General features: G+C 49.2%; 1 long non-coding RNA gene across 1 annotated transcript in view; it reads left to right on the plus strand.

Annotated features, from left to right (window-relative positions):
* The window catches only part of LOC104517041, a 9375-nt gene extending 4482 nt beyond the window's left edge, over nt 1-4893 (plus strand). Inside the window, exons 2-4 of the long non-coding RNA XR_727963.1 lie at nt 1886-1956; nt 3205-3290; nt 4720-4893. This is a non-coding gene — a long non-coding RNA (uncharacterized LOC104517041). The remainder of the gene's footprint in view (nt 1-1885; nt 1957-3204; nt 3291-4719) is intronic.
* The last annotated feature ends 10251 nt before the right edge of the window (nt 4894-15144 follow it).

Below are 15144 nucleotides of genomic sequence, written 5' to 3' on the forward strand. Positions count from 1 at the left end.
AGGCAAGTATATTGTGTGCTGGAATATTTTCCTTGCTTTTGGCAGAGAATTCCTGGGTTAAAGTTTACTTACCAGTTGACTTCTCTTCCCTGAAATTAATTTCCTCTCCTTTTCCTACTACTCATCTTCTCACCATTTTCTGTTACTGTACAGGCTCATGCCAGATATTTTAAACTTGATATAATATGCCCCGTGATACTCAGTAAGACTAGGAGTATACACTGCAGCAACAGAAAACTTGTTGCGGCAATCTTGGGTGTCAAATTTTAAATGTCCAAAGGAATTGAAGCTCTTCAAGGTCCTTGAGCACCTTCCATTTTCTTAATCAGATTTCGTTTTATTGCTGTACGTAGGAGGGCTCAAATAATTGAGACATCAGGCATTGCAGGTGCACTGGGTTTTGTTCTCTTCTGCAGGCAGACCAGGGATTGAGCTTTGGACTTCCTGCGGTGGTATATCATACCTTGATGTAAAGCATGTTGTACATACAGGTTCATTCAAATGTTGCAGAACCGTTGTTGCTAACGAGTTTCTTTAGACCTCAGGCTTGTTTTGAGTAGTTCCTCATGCTCAGGATTAACTGATTGCTCTCACTCCTCAGGAAAAATGGGCCTTTCTCTTATTTTGTTCATCTCCATAACTGAGACAGAGTGAAAACTGGAGAAAAGGATGAGTAGGACAGAGCAAATAAAGATCACATTTTTCAACCAAACCGTTGGGGTTTGAAAGTTTTTGAGTCTTTAATTGGTGAATCAAATTCCTTCTCTTCTGAGCATATTTGGGCACACTAAAAGCGAACTGGGAATTGGAGCTCATTCAGACATTTTCTTTGCCAGGAAAAAAGGATCCTAAACAACCAACCGACAAGCCCCTGTGTCGAGCTCTAAGCCGATCATCTATCGGCACGTCTTCTTAAACCACTTGGGTCTGACTTTCACAGAAAGCATCCTTCCGCGGGAGGTGAAATGTTGGTCTCGTAGGTTTGTGCTGCTGGCTGTGGTGGCGTTGGGGCCTCCAGAGGTCCCTTCCAACCCTGACCACTCTCTGATTCTGTGAGTTGGAAATACTTTTTTTCTTCTGAAGTTTCTTCTGGAGCTAGAGCAGAAGTGAATTTTCAGGCTCTAGAACACAGAACCAGGTTGCTGGATTTATTTTCTTAGTGCTCTTCTTCCTTCTTTTCTCTCTCTCATCTCCTTCGTCCATATCATCTGACACAAAGAAGTAAAACATAACCCAAACCCATAAGTAGTATTTGTGATTTTGGGGCTTATCCTAGGTACTCAGCTCTACGGTGTAAAAAGTTCAAAAACTAAGTTTTAAACTGTATTTTCTATTGTGTGTTTTGAGCTGTGTTTACCTGTCACCAGGCTATAGAAAAGAGACCAGCAAGCTCCTGCATTACATGAGCAAATGAATTTGGAAATATAAGTGATAGGACAAAATGCCTGACAAGACAGTTAATTTATAGTTAGAGAAACCTGGCTAAGAAATTTAAGTAAATTTTTTTTTCACATCTCTGCTATTGCAACTCATCAGCAACAGACACTTACTAAAACACAAGAGAACAGATTAAATAATATTTATCCTTAAAATTTGGAAAGCAGACACATGTTACTGCTAGATGAGCTATGTGCTCTTGCCCTCTGGAAATATGGAATACTAAAAACGTGGAGGAAGGAGGAGAGCAGGATGGAGTATATTTTGATCTGATCCTTTTGGGAAAACACATTAAAGCAACAGCCCTCGACACTTCCTGTAATAAACGCAACAAAACAAGGAGCTCTTCTCCCCCCACACCCCTTGCTAGCATGAAGAAATCTACCAGTTGGCGTTGCATGTACCTCTCCTACCCCTGCACAGACGAGTGTAATCTTTGTTTTCACAGGCATAGAATGTCAAGCAAACCAGGCGTCAGCTACCTCTGAAGAGTGCACAGTTGCGTGGGGCGTCTGTAACGTAAGGAAAACTCTTTTACTGCAGAGCTCGTGTGGTGATGCAATCTCCCTTTTTCATGGCTTAGGACAAAACAAGTTGCATGAAGTGTTTCTGATAATCCACCAGAAAAAAAAAGAACTTTAAACACCATATGTTTACTGGAGTGTAGAAGGAGATAGAAGGGAAAAAAACGAGGGAAAGTTGGAGAGGTATAATACGGAAGATGCAGAAGAGACGAGAGGAAGATGGGCCTTTACCCCGTCTCCTTTTTTTAAGAATAATAGATCTTTCATTCTGAGCCTGATTTTCCTGATGAAGGCTCTGCAGGTCAGCATGCTTGATTTGCCTTTGTGCAGGCTGATTCAGGGAGTCAATATGGGGTAACTGGGTGGTTTGCTTCCCCTTTTAGAGGAAGATGAGATTGGTTCTAGTGTGTAATCTCCAGCCCTAAGCAGTCCTCTCTGCATGGTCCCACTGGCACGTGAACTGAAACATGCATACCTCTTAGCTAGCCTGGGCCTGAGTTGGAAGATACAGTTTTCCATCATGGAATAGCTGTTCCTCAGTCCCATCTTCACTGTGTGGTGTGGGATCAAGCTACAGTGCGATGATGCTGAAACAGGATTGTGAATGTTGCAATTCTGTTTGTAAAGGACAAAAGCAATTTTTTATATCACGTTACAGTATTCTGGTGTCAAAATGTTTTTGTGTGCAAGGGTTAGCACAAGTGAAACCTTGTTTTTAAGTAGCTGTATGGGGTATGGAAAAGGGTGTCCTTATTAAACACCTAATTGAGATTTTTGTTTTTTTCTTTCTAATTTTGCAAGCTGCTGCTTTATTCAGGCTTTGATTTGTCCAGAAGACTGGCAGAAAGCTTCAGCATCTATACCTACATATCCCCCCCCGCTGATTGCTGTGAAATCCTCTTTCTTGCCTTTCTGATTGTGCTGCTTATCAGCATCTGCTCTGCCAATTTTAGCAGCCGCTAAACTCTGCGTTCTCGCCTTCATCGGAAGTCGGTTGCTTGCCGCTGCATGCGCTGTAGAACAGGCTCCCTGCTGCCATTTCGCCAACGTTCCCTTCCTCTCCGAATCTGGATCAATTCCTTGGTGTTTGCCAGCGAGCCGGGGGCGAGGGGGGGTGACCCTCCCCACCTCTGCCTGCAAACACTTGCTGCTCTCCTCGCACCGTGATGCTTTCAGTGGTAGTGTTCACACTGAGGTACATTCACATGTTCCGAAATGATGTGATCTGAACTTTCTCTTCCAGCACGCCTTCCACTTCCACTGCATCTCTCGCTGGCTCAAAACTCGCCAAGTATGTCCGCTGGACAACCGGGAATGGGAGTTCCAAAAGTAGGTATCCTGCACGGGTTTCCAGATGAAAAATCCAATCGTCCTTCTCTTAATAGAAACGATCCATGTCAGATATGTGGGTACTCTCATCTGTGGGTCTGAGTTGCTCTTGGGAAGGGGTTTTCCTCCACCTTTCCTTGGTCACCACATGAGCAGAGGTGCTCCTGGACAGCCTTTCTGCCATCTCTCTGCACCGTTTACACCCCTCCTTGGGGAGGGTAAGACGGAGTGGGAGCTCGGGTTGTTGGGTTGATGATTGGACTAGATGATCTGATGGGTCTTTTCCAACCCATGTGATTCTGTGATTTCTATCGACATTCTCTAAAGAATGGAGGGCAAAAGAGAAATGGCATTCAAGGGAAGTGGAGCTTCTGGTGAAGACTGTACTGCTGGCTGAGCAGTTTGGGTTTAGAAAATGACCTGAATTTAGCTGCTTGTGTTCCGAAGCATTTCTGCTGAGGTGCCAGGTGTCTTACGGGGTCTCTCCGTATCCTGGTGCTTTGTTTTATAGCGCTAAGAGGCACAGAGATGAATGCAGCTGACTTCCTGGCGTCTGGGAATCAAATGTCTGCGTGGCCATTGCTACAGCCTTGGCCCAGTTACTCATACTTTCTGTATTTCTTGTTTCGTTTTGTGTTTTTCAAAGGTCTCATGTTAGAATAGTAATAGGAGATCCACAGATGGGATTTTGAGGGGTAATTGTATTTTGAGGAGTCATGGTACACTGAGAGTAGTTAGGAAGTTTGCCTGTCACCTTATTCTGCACCATTTATCCATTAATCTTTTCTCCCTGTGGATTTTCCCTCTCCCCACACCTCTTAAAAAAAAAAAAAAAAAGAAAAGGCAAAATGTAATGTAAACCTACTGATTCTAACCAGAGTGCAGATTAAACCAAAGCAAACCAGGTATTATAACTCTTCAGGATTGCCTTTGGGATCTGGTTCAGGATCAGTTGCCCAAATCATCATTGGCGTGACAACTCAAATGCCATAGTTTTGGTATTATGATGTTTTAATGACGACTTCATGAAAACTGGTGCCTTCATATTGCATGGGCAGCGTGATGAGAAACAGAGACATCAGTCAATATCCTCTTGGGGGTGCTCAGTAACACGCTGGGGGCTGTGACAAACTTTGGCCTTATTTTCACGCAGGATGTATTTGGAGTGAGATTCAGGGCAGAAGGTGAGGATGCTGAGGGTATCGTGTGATACTGTGGATTGCTCAGTCTCTCTCCTAACTAATGTCTGAACAGGCTTTTGGGGGAAGTGAGATGTGGAGAAATTCCTAAGGTTTCCATAACATAACATTTCACCTTCATCTGCTTTACACATTAATTATGTGATGGTAGAGTGAGAATAAATCTGCCCAAATCAGCACTAGTATGAAATACAGTTTTCAAAAGGCATTAACGTAACGTGTATTTGCAGGTACGGACACTAGAGAGATGGTCGCCACGCTTCGTGTTACGTCGTCAGCCTCGGTTGTTCTTGTCACCATGGGTTTGTTTTGGCAACTTGAAAAATCAGTAATGTATACGACTCTTCTTCGGTCCTCATTTCTCCCTGTCGTATATCAGCGAATAAAGTCTTGCTGGAGCTTCCCGATGAAGTTTTTTTGCCTTGTGTTCAGGAGTGGGCACAGTGGGCACCGGTGAACGAGGGAGGAGAATTACCTGCAGACCGGAGACCTAAGCTAGGCAGCTCTTGAACCAGGCAGCTCCTCTTGTTGCTGTGCCTGGTTTTGGACTGTGAGTCTGGTCTTACTCCCACACAGCCGGCAGCCACACCTCTGGCTCGCTGAGCTCGGCATTAAGCTCCGTCGCGTAGTGCAGGGCTTGGCCTGGCTAAGTGTAGTGCATGCAAATCGCGTTTCATGTGGACATGCTTTCTTGTAGCCGGGTTGAAATGTTCTAATTGTAATTAGGGGTTGTGTCATTATTAGAAACTACTCTCTCTTGCTTCTGCTCTTGAGTTTGACTAGACCAGCTCCCCTGCAGAGCATTTTGCTAACTCTTCTCACCAGCTCCCCTGCAGAGCATTGCGCTAACTGTTCTCTGTCAGGTGAAAGTAAAAGCAGGGAATTCGCGAGCTGGATTGGCTGGAAAGCTAGAAGTAAGCAGTGTATGAGCAAACTAGTTCTTGGTTGGCTTTCTACTGGTATTTCCCCAGTTCAAGCCAGGCTGTAGTTCCTACTGGCTGGAAACTGTTACTCTGAAAACTACATAGTGAATTGTTTGGTGTCTTCTGCGCCACCTGGCCTGGGGCCCTCCTCGCTGCATCAGGTTTTGGCCCCTGCGTCGGCAGCCTCGACAGATGTCGGGAACTCAAACGAGGCCCAAGAAATTCTTCCTGTTACATGAAGTTGGTCCCTTCACATCAGCAGTGGGAGATTTCATTGGCTGTTTGTGATGCCACCTTTGGACCAACGCCTTTTTGCTGGTTCTTGAGGGTGGGAAGTTGGAGAGCTGATGTTAAACGTTCGTGTACTGCAGTGGGAGGGAGTAAAGGTGGTCACTGACAGAACCAAAACTTGTGGGTTTTTTGGTAACTGCGGGGGCTTTCTTTAATTTGCGGCAAGCAAGCAAATGTCAGGATGATTTTATCAGCTGGTGCCAGTGCTCTGAAGTGATACGCTGCTTTCCAGCCTGAAGAAGAACAAAGGAACAACTAGAATCCAGGGAGTTTCTAGCTGGGCAGTTTGTTTACCAGGTTTAGCTGGTAGAAAGCTCATCCCGCATTTGCAAGGTGGTTTTGGTGATGGGAGCAGGAGTGGAACACAAGAGGGGGAGAGGGAAAGGATCTCAAGAGTGGCCAAAGCGTTCATCCAGGCAGTGGGATATCCAGGTTAAATGCCATTCCCTGGGATCTGAACTCCCTTCTGAACATCCTGTCCAGCTGAGTACAATGTCAGATGTCCCTGTTTAGGATAGTCCATTTTGTGTACAGTGTTTGATTTTTCAGGGCCTGGAGCCCAGATGCTCACTGGTCAGGGAACGTACTTCCCTGAGAACTTTGTTCTGGGTCCAGCAGCATCATTATGGTCCGTCTCCCTTCCGTCAGCGCGTACTGCCCTGGGCGTATTCTTCTGGCTGGGGACAGACGCGTCAGTGCAGGCATTTCCCTCTCCGTCGTGGCTCCGCCGGCATTTGCTTGAGGCTGTGCCTGCAAGAAGACACTTCCTTTTTTGTCTTTTTTTTAATTGTGCTTTCTCTTTTTTTAATGGATCCCTCCAAGTGGCAGGCTGCAGGCACTCTCCCCCACACCCTTTGAACCTCTGTTCTGGTGCAGTGCCTAAAGCTCCAGCTGTTAAATTCGATTTCAGATCGCTATGGTAGCGTCTGTCCCAAACCTGGTTTTCCCAAATGGAAAAATGTGGACTGTAAAGCAGCAAATGCTGACAGACCCTGGGAAGAAAATCCCTTTTTCAGCTGCTGCCTGTTGAAATGGCCCTGCTGCTGCGGTTCCCCTCCTGCAAAGGGCCGGAGCTCCGTGGCGACCCACCGCAGCTCCAGCACAGGGCTGCCGGCAGCCCCGCGCTCTGCAGGCACTCCAAGGGCTGCATCTGGGGAGAGGAGGAGAAGCTTCAGCAAGTGACCAAAAAGAGAAGTTCCGTGGCGCAGGGAGCGTCAAGAGGGGCATTGGCCTGTCCTATAAATGAGGATGGGTCTGAGCTGAGGACCCAAAAATACACTCAGAAGGAGGTGATGGTTAAAAATGCATAGTAGCATCTCCTGCAGCTGCCTGGCTTAGAGAAAAGCAAATCCCGGGTAGTCCTGCTGGGGAGCAGAAGGCAATTCTGACATTTTGGATGCTTTCTGCATGTGTCAGCTGAGGTGAGCTGCATCGCTGAGCAGGCCCTGGTGGAGAGCGCTCTGGGCAGGCCAAAATGACCAGGCAGCGGCTTTCTCCCCCTCCTTTTGGAGAGGAGGCGATGAGCTCCGGGTGCTGTGCGGCATCGGCTGTGCCTCGGGCGCCCAACCCCTTGCTGCTCTTGCATTAAACTGGGACGATGTGGTGCTGAAACGGCACGTGGGGCTGTGGGGAAGTAGGAGACAGGCAGCAACCAAACTGAGCATCGGTTGGAGGGGAAAACTCAGGAGCTTCCCCCTCAAAATCACCTGACGGACCATGCGTTAAGGTGATGGAAGATTGTCAGGAGTCTGATGGTGGAAAGGCGTCACGCAAACGGATGATGCCTCAACCAGTTTGCCAGGCTTGTAGCAACACACCACGGAGTGAACTTCATGGTTGTGTCCTCCTGCCTCGGTTGGATGGGGAAGGACTATCTGGTGGGATGCAGATGTTTGGGTTGGGATGAGGAAGCTTTGCAACTGCTTGGGGTGGTCCAAAAGGAGCCCCAGGAGCTTCTCCCACCACTGAGCAGTCAGACACGATGTAAATCCCAACTCAGGCGTGTGAAAATACGCCTTCAGGAAAGGAGGCAGGAGTAGCCAGCTGCACCTGTGTGTGCAGGCAAGCAGAGACACCAGCATCCATCCGTCTGCTCCCAATAGCTCCTTGCGAAAAAAGCTAACGGCATCTCGTAGTCGGGGTTCATTAAATGCTCAGCAGAGCTGCTGTGCAGATGACCCGCACAGTACCGGTGTCGTGTGAGCCGGTGCAGGCAGAGACGAGCTTCCAGGAAGGGAGCACCTGTGGCAGGGAGATCCGCACTGTTTCTGGAAAACTCCCTGCTCCAAAGGCATCAGGGCAGAGGATGGCAACACCACCACTTCCCTGACAGACACCACCATGGGTTTCATTCCCGCAGCCTGAGAGGAGTGAGGCAGAAGAACAGGTGGGCAGAGACCAAGTCGCTGCCTGTGCTCACCCAAGGCACTGCTCCCATCAGGAGCAAGGCAAAGAGACATCCCAGCACGTGGGGCTACCAGTGCAGGTCCTGGTGGGGAGCACAAGCTCTCCCCCTCGGCAGCCTGGGAACGCTCCCAGGTTGTCCTGGGGCAACAGGAATGTGCTGTCACTGTGTGACAGCAGAGAGGTGCTTGCAGGGTGCGGCGGTGATGTCCATGCATGGCACTTGGCCAGTCAGCTGCCGGTCCTTTCCCTGGCCCACCATGAGCCCCCATACTTCTGCCCTACAGCAGCTGTGTTGCCACCCAGCGAGGGGACCAGCCCCTCAGCGGTGAACGATGGGGCGTTGGGTGGGCTCAGTGGGCACTGGCACCCCAGGTTGCTCAGCCCAGGTGAAAGCTGCCACTGCCCAGAGACCCCCAGGCCATGGCTGGAGAGAAGGGGAAGGAGATGGCTAAGGGTATTTTCCTACTGCAGCTTCCCCAGGGGGCTGGAGGGGAGGAGGAGGATGGATGTGGAGAAGCATCATTTGTCTCCCTGCTTTGCTCACCCTGTTCTCCTCACAAAACCTGTGGGAAGAGCAAGCTCTTCTTGCCTGCTTTTGCTTTTCCCCACAAGCTCGTTCCGCCTGAGGGAGGGGGTTGGTGGGATGATTTTTGGCTCACCTGGACTGAAGTTGCATCTAATCCCAGAAGTCAAGCTACAAGTCGCTGGAAGGTGCGTTTTGTCTCTCTGACACTTAACTCCTTCGCAACAGTAGATTGTTGGCCTATCGTCTCAACTTTTTCCAGCTGTTTTCCAGCCTTTCCCCATTGCACGCGGAAAGGGATGCTGCCCAAAGCTCAGCCGCATGACAGCATAGCTCGCCGGGTCTTCGCATCGTGCCATCGCCAGCGACGGTCCCAGCTGCAAAACAAAAAAGGAAAAACATCTGAGGTTTGAATTTAAAAATCTGTTGCAAATTAGCAGCAGCTGATTCTGGAAAGGCCAGGCGTGGGGGTGAGGGCACACCGCTGCCTGCCGCCTTGCCGAGTTTACCCGCTCCACGGCAGCAGCCCGGAGATCGCCTCTTTGCTGCCTTGGCCATACAGCTGCGAACACGGCTCGGCCGCCTGATTTCTTGCTCCTTGCATGAAAGGTGAGCCCTGGCCTCACTCCTCCAGCACGTAAGCCCGCAGGAGGGCACGGCAGTTCCCTCTGGAAAGGACCCAGAGGTACCAGCCTTGTAGGTGTCAAAGCTTAAGATGGGACTGCCAAGCAGCATGACCCTGGAGCATCAGGATTGTCTGTCCGTGGGGCATCAGGTAGCTATTTTCCGTTGATGCGCTGTCATGGGCAGATGACCCTAACTGGCAGCGTGCTGGCAGTGCCTCTGAGAACGTGTCCTCTTCTTCTGGTTGTGCTGCTCTTCCTCAGTCACTCTCACCTCCTCTTTGTCTTCCCCTGCTGGATCTCAAGTGGATGCTTACGTGCTGGGGAAAGGGATTAAAGGAGGTTTTCTCCTCTGGAGACGCAGCCTGCTTAGTATTTTTTTCATCCACCTTCTCTTCCACGTCCTAGAAGGCACCAGCTACAATGCAAGTCAAAAGGGGCATTCGTCTCCCTCCGCTCGCTGAGAGGTGACGTGCTGCTGGAGCCGTCTTTTCATCCCGCTTGTATCAGATGCATTGAAATGATTCCTCTTGGCATTTAAGACATGAAACGTTATGATTTTTTTAATGCAAAAGAGGGGCTTGGATGTTTTGTGTACTTCCCCCCACCTCAAATTTCAGTACTGCATATTTTCTGAAGGGCGCGCGTTTGCCCAAATCCATCCCGGAGCTGCAGCCTTTTCTGTGACGCGCGAGCTCGGCTCTGCACGGTTGCGGTGTGGAAGTCATTACGGTTGTCACAAAACCCTGGCGCTCATGGTCGGTTTTGGGGGTGAGGACTGGCTCCAGGTGCCAAAGCTCTTGCATCCTGCTGCTCCACGTGGAGTGGGTGGCCATCCACGTGCCTCCTCAGCTAAGCAGAGACCGAACATTTAAAATACTCATAAATCCCTGATCTCCGAACCTTTCTGAGATGAAAGGCTAAGAAAAAAGACGGCAGCTCTGTGAGGATTGTCCCTGAGCCTCTGGTTTCTCCAGAAACCTTCCAACAGGGCAAACCATTGCCTAAAGGGAATCCCTAAAGGGATTGGTGTGAGGAGCAACCCTGACATGTCCTCCCAGGTAGATATTTTGGGTCTCTCTCAGTGCCACTCTGCACCCTTCCTGTGGAGCAGTGAGATGGCATTGCTCCCAGGTAGGCGGCAGAATGAGACACCCCATCTTTTTTCAGGCATTTTAGGACAGGTTTCATTTTATCCACATGGGATCCTCTTGAGAGGGTTGAGGTAGATGTGAATTTCTACTAGACACCACTTCCAGGAGGGTAAAAGTTGGAAAGGCCTGTGCTGGATTTGCATCAGGAGGTTTTACCTATTTCCCAGACCTTGTCCCTGTCCCCCCTGGTGTGACCCACGAGCATCAGCCTCTTTTCAGTCACTGGCTGTTGGTAAACCCAAACAACAGTCTCCTTTTTTGGCTCCAGATGCTTAAAACCCGAGACTGGCACCCAAGGGTGCTCCTCCAGCTGACGGAGAAACGGAGCCCATCCTTATTCCATTCCAAATGACATACAACAGCTCTCTCAGTAATTGCTTTTACAGTTTCTGCACCACTGTGCTCATGTGATATTTCTGTCCCAGGTTGCGACCGCTTCCACCACCTCACCTACACGGCTGGTACCGCTTCCAACTGGAGTCCTCCTTGGGGGAGGATGGCATCCGTGAGAGGGGGGGACACAGCATATCCTCAGAAGCACAAGCCGCTGCAGCATTTGTGCTGAAAATTGATGTTAGAACCCAGGCGTTTTTTGTTTTGCAGCTGTTCCCTCAGCCAGATGCTGTAGGTTGGCAGAGCAGAGCTGGGGGTGATGACAGTGGCCTTTTTTATACCCGGGCCTGCGGCCGCTGTTGATAAACCATCAACTGAAGCACCAAAAGCTGCTCCTAGAAGACGAGGTGACCCCTTTTCCTTTCTCCATTCCCGCGTGTCTCTTCGGGTGTCAGTACACCATTGTTTTGGCTCGTTCCCCCTTTGCCAATCTCTTTGGGTTGTCTGTAAACGTGGCATCTTCACTAGCATCTAGCGAGCAGGATGCAGGGCCGTGTCCGAGCAGCAGCCCAGGAAGGTGCCGTGCTGCGGGAGATGCGTGTGACCGGTCTGCTTCGGACAGGGGGCTCCTGCGGTCGGTCGGATCTGCTGGGTCAGCACACGCCCGTCGGAGCTTTGCATGGAGAGCGGATGTTCCTGGGGTGGGGATGATGACCTCAGCCCAGCTCCTTTCTGCTGCCCATAAATCACATTAGGGTATATCAAAGCCCTGAACCGTCAGCACTACCTAGATGTAAATACTGTAATTATCCTAAGTAAAATTAACAGTTTATCTGACTTCCTGTGTTGAATCTTTTTATTATAGCCTTTTTTTTTTTTCCATCACAGATTTGATTTGCCGTAGACTTTATGTGACACTGGGTTATAAATCTCTGGCTTTCAAACACTACCTGACACCAAGAGCCGTTGCAGCAGCTAATTGCCAGCCGCTCAGAGGCTTATTTTGCTGAGGAGAAGGCTCTTTTTCCTTGGCTGCCCTGCAATTTGCCGGTCCCTTTCAAAAAAGGTTTGCCCTTTTGGAGTGATGCCGGACCCATACCGAGGTCCTACGGGATCCAGGGGCGGATGCAACCGTACACAGCTAGAGAAACGAGCCCGTGGGGTGCTGGATGTGGGGAGAGGAAAGGGCTTGAGTCTTCCTCACCCCCAGCAAAGCGGAAGGCGGCAGCTTCACACGGTGAACGCAAGGATGATGCCTTCAGTCCCCTATCCCCGCCAGGCACCGCGGTCACGGATGCCTCCATGTTAGGCGAGGCTGCGGACGGCGGCTGTCAAGGTAAGAGCGCCAGAGAGGAGCCTGCGCAAAGCTGTGCTGGCATCAAGAGTTATAAATAACACAGTCAAAGCTTTCTGATGATCATATCAGGCTGTGCAGTTCAAGTCATGTGAAATAATCTACCAGCCTTTTTTTTCCCCCCTTTATTTTCTCTCCTATGAGAACAGATGCTGCTGAGCAAAACGACTCCAGTAACGGGGAAGCACCCGGCAAAGCCCAGCGCTGTGTTTCCCACTGCCCACCTCCCCGCAGCAAAAGCCGGCAGACTGCGCGCAGGCATTTCGCCACGAGTTACACGTGGCAGATTGAACTGAGCGTTCAAACACCCGCAGTCAAATGAGCCTTTTCTCACGCGCGTCTTCGCACGGCATTAGGAGACAAGCAACGTTATTGCTTTTGTCCCAGCAGAGCCTGGAGCGGCAGGTTCGACTCAAGATGTTTTCCCTGCCTTCGACTCTCGGCCTCTTCTGTGCCTTTCCGCAAGCTCCACTCCTCCTGAAGGTGATTCAGAAAATGAAACGTGACAAAACAAACCTCGTTTTAATAGCTTGTCTTGGCTAAGGCCAACTAGGAATATAGCTGTGTTGTTATCATGAGCTGGAACGCAAAGCTATTTACTTCATTAGCAGGAAAAAACAACCCACGGCGTTAGCGAGGGGAGAGCCAGAACTAAAATAGTGCATACAGAATAGAAAAAGACCTGGAATAAACTCCTTATTATGGATCTAAAATAATTCTTCTTGGACAAGATATAGGCTCAGAAACCTCCAAGAGCTTGTGAGAAGATCCTTGAAAAGCAAGGTTTCATCCAAAGTCTGCCTGTGCAAACCTCTGACACCCTGAGGAGATGACTCCAGACAAGAGCCGGGCGCTGAACACTGGCACCTCACCCATGAGCAGATGCTTAAAAGCTGGAGGCTGAAGAAGGACAGAGCTAAAACTGTTAACCAAGGAGGATTTTACATTTTGGACTGACCACAGTTCTGGAACCAGGACTGGCATTGAATTTGCGTTTCTATTCTCAGCCGTGGTAAAAGCAGAACTGAAAGGCTGTAGGTAAAGTAAGAGTAGGCTGAGTTCCTTATCATGGGACTAACATAACCGGGTGGTTTTGGGGCTTGTTTTATTTTATTTTATTAAAAAGCTCTCCATACAGTTTTGAGAAGCCTTTTCACTGATTATAGATAACTTCTTTCAAGGAAGAGATTTCATTCCCCAGCCGGATCCAGAGCGGCTTCCCCCCGGGCAGTGTGGGCATGGAGGGGTTACCTTCTCCGGAGAGAACAGTTAATCAGAAGTACAGAACATGAGGATAAAAAGCAGAAAGGTCTGCCGTAAAACCTGCTTATCTTTGAAAGGGGAACAGAGTGTTTATCTGGTTGTAACAACAAAATGTCCTTCGGGTTTGTTCCAAATTGTCCGTCTATCTTGGACTATGTTTTGCATCTTAACTAGATCAAGCTGCCCCTAAACCTCCCACGAACGTACCTGCAAGCAACATGTGCCGTACCTCGAGCATCTGTCTTCTCGCTCCTCAGTCCACTGGAGAAATCTTTTAAAACAGGCCTTCAAACGGCCTTCCAAGCAAGGAACCTGTCCCTTCAAGGGATTTCGGTTTCCTCTCCACGCATTGGACACTCGGTCCCGCCTTCCCGTTTCTCCAGCTGTGCTTCCACTCACTCCCTGTGCACTTGCAGGCTGTGCCCAAGGAGCCCCGGCACCCGCCGGCCCTGGTGAGATGGGGGATGGATACAGGAGGTGGGCATCGGAGATTCCAGCAGCTTCAGGGACCGGCACGGGGAGCATCCCAGTGGGCACCACTGCTTTGGGTTCGGCTGCGGCGTAAGCCATGAGGAGGCTTGAGGAAGACAAGGTAATGTACGGCTACTGGAGAGGATGAGCTTCGAGATACTTAGTCCACGGGCATGGCTGTGTGCAGAATGGGGACAACAGGTCCTGCATCACAGCGACACCCGCGCTCTCTCAGTCTGACTCTGCGGCCTTTCCAGGATGTCGTGCTCACCCTCCGCCTCGGGTTTCTGGATCTGGGAAAGCAACACAAACATCAGTAGCACGGGGTTAGAAACGATTACTCAGAGTCTACAGTGCTCCGGATGGGAAAAGTGCAGTGCAAACACTTTTATTATTTAGGTGCTAAACATGTACGGTAATTATTCAGGGCCCGTGTGTTTGGGTTGCTTCCCAAGTCTGGTTTAAGACCAAGAAAAAGGCATGAATCAGTTGTCAGTACAGATGTCTTGCAAAGACGAGCTCTTTTTCCTCCCCAAAATGCATTCTTTGGAGGTTTTGTTTCATGGATTACCCAAAATGTAAGAGAGATTGATGCTGGGGCTAAAATGTAAGCTCTTCTCTTAACAATTTGTGCTCTTTGGATACACGGAAAACCAAAAATCAATTTGCTTTACACTACATTCCTGTCCCCTCCTTCTGCTCACACGCTGTTAGAGGCACAGACTAAATTAATTGCAGGAACATCAGACACCAGCGAGTTAGAGGGAAAAAAAAAATCCAAAGCCTTGTAGTACAACTAAAACAGTGTTTCATGTTCTCTGGGGTTTTTACTCGCAGTGACTCTGCATCAAGGTTTCAGTCACACACAACTTAATACCAATTTGTATTCCACTCATTCGGTACCAGGGACGTGTGCCTGACCTTTGCAAAAAAACCCACTCTAAGGCCTTGATACATCAGTGCTCTTTGAGTCTCGGGTGGGAGCAGGGCCCCAGAATGATTTCTCTCTTTGGTTTGCTATGAAACGAGGAGCTTTCTCTCCTTTTCTTCTCTCTGGCGCTGGATTAACGGATAGGTGCTATCCATCTGTGCCAAGGTCCCAGCTCCTGGAGCGAGGTGATGAAATCGAAATCTCAGCTCCAAGAACTGAGATTATTTCTTTTAATAAATTGAACTTTCAGTCTTTCATCATACTGAGAAGGAATTTGCAAGCGTCTCCTAGATGTTGGCTGGGGTCCGTGGAGATCCTGGAGCTGTAGCTTGCGCAAGAGATGTGCCGCACCGTGCGTCTCGGCTGGGGCTTAATGACAAGGC

Source organism: Eurypyga helias, unplaced genomic scaffold (assembly GCF_000690775.1).
Source record: "Eurypyga helias isolate BGI_N326 unplaced genomic scaffold, ASM69077v1 scaffold38030, whole genome shotgun sequence".
In the NCBI taxonomy this organism is placed as follows: Eukaryota; Metazoa; Chordata; class Aves; order Eurypygiformes; family Eurypygidae; genus Eurypyga; species Eurypyga helias.